Source organism: Dioscorea cayenensis, chromosome 17, assembly GCF_009730915.1.
Source record: "Dioscorea cayenensis subsp. rotundata cultivar TDr96_F1 chromosome 17, TDr96_F1_v2_PseudoChromosome.rev07_lg8_w22 25.fasta, whole genome shotgun sequence".
NCBI lineage: Eukaryota > Viridiplantae > Streptophyta > Magnoliopsida > Dioscoreales > Dioscoreaceae > Dioscorea > Dioscorea cayenensis.
In genome coordinates, this window is record NC_052487.1 from 15,027,369 (window position 1) to 15,033,094 (window position 5,726).

The window sequence follows — 5,726 nt, forward strand, 5'->3', positions numbered from 1 at the left end:
TGAACCAGCAACAGGCACAGGGCTTCTTTAATATTGGAGCTTTATAAACAGAAAACTTCAGGTCTTGTTTTAGTGAAAATTACCTTTCTACCCCTGACTAGAGGGCAGTTAATTGGTATTTGCTCTTATAGTTGCTAATACAAAAATTTTTTACTGATAGACCTTTACAAATAAATATATAAATATAGAGGACCCATCATCTAGGGACGTCCCTAGATTTCAAATCTAGGGATGTCCATAGTAGCCATTGGATGGTAATCTAATGGCTTTTATCATTATGAACAGTAGAAACCGCGTTCTACAGTGTTGTACAGTGATCATGAACAGTAAAAAGGTGTACAGTGTTTATATAAACAATCAACCATCAGATGATGATCCAACGGCTTAGATTTAAAACATCCCTAAATTTCAAATCTAGGGACTTACCTAGATGATGTTTTTCCATAAATATATATATATATATATATATATATATATATATAACAACACTCACATTAAAAAGGTGATAATTTTTTTTTCTAACTTTATTCACATTAAAATGATTGTAACGCTTTCGCTTATCAAATGAGGTTGAGAATTTGACTTTTTTTATAATATTGGTTATAACATTAGTTAAAGTGAGTGATTTATTTATTTAATTAAATATATATATGGTATTTAGACAGTTAAAATTAACTTATAAATTTTATTTAATTTTTTTTATTTGTAAGGAAATTTTAATTGTTTGGAAATAATTTTAAAAAATAGTTTAGTGTTTTCTTAGAGCTTAGTAATGCACTTATTGTTCATTTTCGTCTTAATATTTTTAAAATGTCCATTATTTACGTTGTATTTTTGGATATATTGTTCACTCTTATCCATACAACTTGCACAATGCTTACATGTAATATGACCATGTATTATAATTTTTAGAATCAGATAATATTAAGATAAATATTAAAAAAAAATATGTAATTACGGACATGTCCCAACTATGTGCTGAATATCATCATGTAAAAAGTTTTTTTTTTCATAACTGCCGCTACAGTACAATAGAGTATTCATTTTCTTCCCAATTCAAAAAGTTAAGGGTTCAATTTAGTGGTTTTGTCTATATTTATAAATAAAAAATAATTTTTTATTCAACACACTCCTAATGATTTTTAGTGATAATTTACAAATCATCAAATTAAATTCTCTAAGCTATTAGTTTTCAGCGCATTAAACATATTACCACTGCAGAAAAAGGAAAGGTAGAACCACTATATGAGATATAAAGTCCATTTTAGATTCTTTTTTTACCCAAAAGTGTTCTTTGTTTTTAAGTTATGTACTTTTAAAATGCAAACTGTGACATTTAGATTCATTTAGGCGGTGTTTAGTAAGATATAGTATCAAATGCAATGGATTTGAATTTATAAATCCTTGTAATTGAAAATACAAAAGAATTTTTGTTTTGCAGATGTTCAAATCAAGAGCTCCTATGATTCAAGAACAACTTTCACTAGATCCCATTCTCCATCTCGTTATCTTTCCACCAAGCTCTCATCTTAAATTTTGCACTACCAACATCCTAGACCATCAACAACATGCCCTTCATGACAATTTTTGGGCCACTAGGGCCAATCCTACTCATTTCCTCCATGCAATGAAAACTCTTAGTCAATATTTTCAATACTAAAATACCATTGTTGACCATATCATCCCCTACAATCCCACATATCCTCAGGCAGTAATCTGTGTTGGCCAGTTAGTTGCTTCTTTCCGAAGCAACATTGAGCTAATAGGCTTGTAAACAATATAAGTCTCAGTATGGATATTGTAGCAACACTGTAGAGCCTTGTAGATAGTGGAGAATATATGCCCTCCCTATCATATCATTCAAGTCTGTGTTAGCCACTTAGTTGCTTCTTTTAAAAGCAACCTTGAGTCTTATCGAGGCCCCCTAATTGTCTATATAAGGGGACTTAGTGTGTTGTAAGGCCTCACGAATACTAAGTGAGTTCCTAAGGTTTTCTAGTAATAAATCATCCAGTTTTATAATCTTTACGCTTCCAACCTTAACGTTTACTTCACTTTGTTCTCTAGACTCTAAATCCATTATCAAGAGTTCAAAGTAAGTTCAAAGGCACAACCAACCCCACAGTAGTATTAGAGCCCAGAGTTTCAATCCTCAAGAACAAGGTCGTTTGAATTTTTTTTTTTAAATTATGGATCAATAAAAGTTATATAATCAAGCTAAATCTTAATGTCTACATGTTGCAGACCCCATTAAGGGTTTACCTCTGCATGATGAAGATTACCTTGTTCTTGAGGATTAAAAATTTGGGCTCTAATACCACTATGGGGTTGGTTGTACCTTTGAACTTACTTTGAACTCTTGATGATGGATTTAGAGTCTAGAGAACAAAGTGAAGTAAAGGTTAAGATTGAAAGTGTAGATATTATAAAACTAGATGATTTATTGCTAGAAAACCTTAGGAACTCACTTAGTATTTGTGAGTCCTTACAAACACACTAAGGCCCCTTATATAGACAAGGAGGGGGCCTGGATAAAGCTCAAGGCTGCTTCGGAAATAAGCAACTAAGTGCCCAACATAGACTTGACTTATATGATAGGGAGGACATATATTCTCTACTATCTACAGGACTCTACAATATTGCTACAGTGGGTTATACTGGGACTTACATTGTTTACAAGCCTATTTTACACACTAAAAAAACAAACATTGCTCCCCTTTTACACACTAAGAGAAACAAACATCGCTTTTACAAAAAACGTTAGGAATATTAATCTTCAAGGATGTTGGCAAGGTTAATTCCTCAGACTGAGTGAATGGTGATTGCTTTAAATCATAAGGATTAGACAGTTGCCCACAAAAGATGCCCAAAAGGAATGTCTTCATCTGGGTCTTCAATAACTAGAAAGTAACAAGAGGAATAGTCACCTAAATGTTGGAGGGAGATGATGGCGTTGGATCTATGAAGTGTTGTACAGCTGCAGGATTGTTATACTTTATATTTCAAAAAGGAATATCTATAGGGAATACTTCCTTCCTTACATATGCTTTCATAATGGCATCTTCCATAGCTAATGGATAGTAGTATGATTGTCTATTGGAGATGAAGGTGAGTGCATGTCATGGAGAGAGCTGTTTAGTAATTGGAGTGGTAAAAAGCTTTACTTCTTCTACAAATATGTCTATAGGAATATGTACTTCAAAGGAAACAATCTTCATTAGTACTTCAACAGTGATTAAATGTCGAGCGTCTTCTAGATATCCGATATCATAAATGGGTGGAATTGAAGTGATTGAAAGGTTGAGAATTGTGGGAAACTTCATTTTCTTGAATATTTTAACTAGTATGTAGGAAAGCTTCCAATGCTGCTAAAGAAACTTAACTTGCTTCGGTCTTGTAAGTACTATTCTACTAATCATGCCATACTGTAGTAATTTCTCAATACTAACTGGGATACCACTTAGTTCTATATCAGCTCAGGAGGATAATTCAAAATAAGCTTTGACTATGAAATGCCCCTTTCACAGTGACAATCTTGATGGTGATGTTCAATATATTGATATAGATCTATAGAGAGCCCCTTGCCATAAGGACATGCATCATCTTTAGCCAAGTCTCTAAGTAGTAGCTAGATCTGTACAAAATCTTCATAAGCTGTCTTCAGTACCTTCTATAAAATAACTTGTTGCACGTCTCTAATAGTAGGTGGAAATCTTTCTAATAGCTCTTCTTTACATTTTGTTTTATTTTGTACTACATACGGTGACATCTCATTGTAGTTATAAGTAAGCTTTTGGAGTTTTCTGGTAACCTCTTCTATTTCTTTTTTCTTGACTTCTATTTCTATTTTTATTAATTTTATTGTGCAGTCTTAAGAAATGAAGTGTTCAATAGCAGGTGGTGAGAAGACTTTTGATACTGGCTGAGGAGATGTGGGATTATCGGGGATGATATGGTGAGCAGTAGTATTTTGGTTCTGAAAATACTGACTAAGAGTTTTCATTACATGGAGGAAATTAGTAGGATCAGCCCTGGTGGCCCAAAGATTGTCAAGGACATGTTGTTAATGGACTAAGATGTTGGTGGTGTAAAATTTAAGATTAGAGCCTAGTGGAAAAACAGGGAGATGGAGAATGGGATCTAGTGGAGGTTGTTCTTGAATCATAGAAGCTCTTGGTCTGAACATCTACAAAATAAAAATTAGTAAATGTCTATTTATCTAATTTTATTTCTTACTACATATTTAAGAATGGACCTACTAGTTTGGCAGCCACAGTCTTACTATGTAGAAGGACAAGTCTTTCATTTTACTCATGTCTACTTTCTTGAATAATTCTACTTAACTGATCTGCTATAATATTATCTTTACCTTTAATATGTACAATAATAACATGAAAACCATTTCCAACAATATAATCAATAAATGTTAACCATCTATAAGTGGATATCTTATTTTCTAATTTTTTATGATAAAAAGATACTATAGCTTGGCAATCAATATGTAGTTGAAATTCTTTACTTTCTATAACAAATAATTTTAATTTTTTTCATAGCTTTAATACATGTTAACGTTTCTGCATCAGTGCATGTTACTTTGGTAGTATAAGTACCACTATCATATTTACTAATTTTTTCTTCATTTTTGAGAGCTTTACTAGGTCGTAATTTTAGAATTGCTCCCTAACCTTCTATGTGACCACTTGTTTCAATTATTAAATAAGAATTTGATGGTGGCAATTCTAAAGTCTTTATATTGCTAACTATATTCTTAATTTTTTGAACTAGTTTGATATCCTCATTATTAAAAATTTTTTCACCATTTTTGTTTTGTTTTATTGTATATAGGTCTTGCTAATTTACATAGGTTGGGTGTAAAGTTTCTTGCATAGTTTAATTTATCTAAAAAATATTGTATTTGTTTTAATATTTCTAATTTATCTAGCATTTCTAAGATGCTACTTGCTATGTGATTATGTAATTCTATTTCCCCTTTTCCAATAATTATAATCTAGAGAACAAAGTGAAGTAAATGTTAAGTTTGAAAGTGTATAGATTATAAAACTAGATGATTTATTACTAGAAAACCTTAGGACCTCACTAAGCATTCATGAGTCCTTACAAACACACTAAGGCCCTTATATAGACAAGGAAGGGGCCTGGATAAAGCTCAAGGTTGCTTTGGAAGGAATCAAGTAAGTGGCCAACACACACTTGATTGATATGATAGGGAGTACTCTGTGTTTATTTAGATGTATTTGGAATGTTGAATTATAAAATTTTGTGTTTGGTTAAAAAAGTTTGAAAAATATATGTTTGGTATGGTGTATTTAGAAAATATGGACACCCTTGTGAGGTTACCCCACCTTGGATGACTATTAGCTTTTATTAATTATAAAATACCCACTTAGATTTCATTGATTATAAAAAAATTAACTATGTATTAAATTAATATATAATCATAAAAAAAATTTATTTGCCAAATTGATTTGATATATTTACTTTATGTATTTTGATTATAACTTTATCCTAGTCTAGTGGAAAACTCTATAGATTGGTTTAATTTTTTTTTTATCTCACTTAAAAGCATATATTGATTTGCTTTGCATTGCTTTGCTTGCATGAGTTTTGCCATATATAAAAGTTATAAGTATTATAGATAATCTCCATTGCTTTACATTATGAGCTAGAAGCTACACCATTGCTTATCCAAAGACAACCAAGCATTA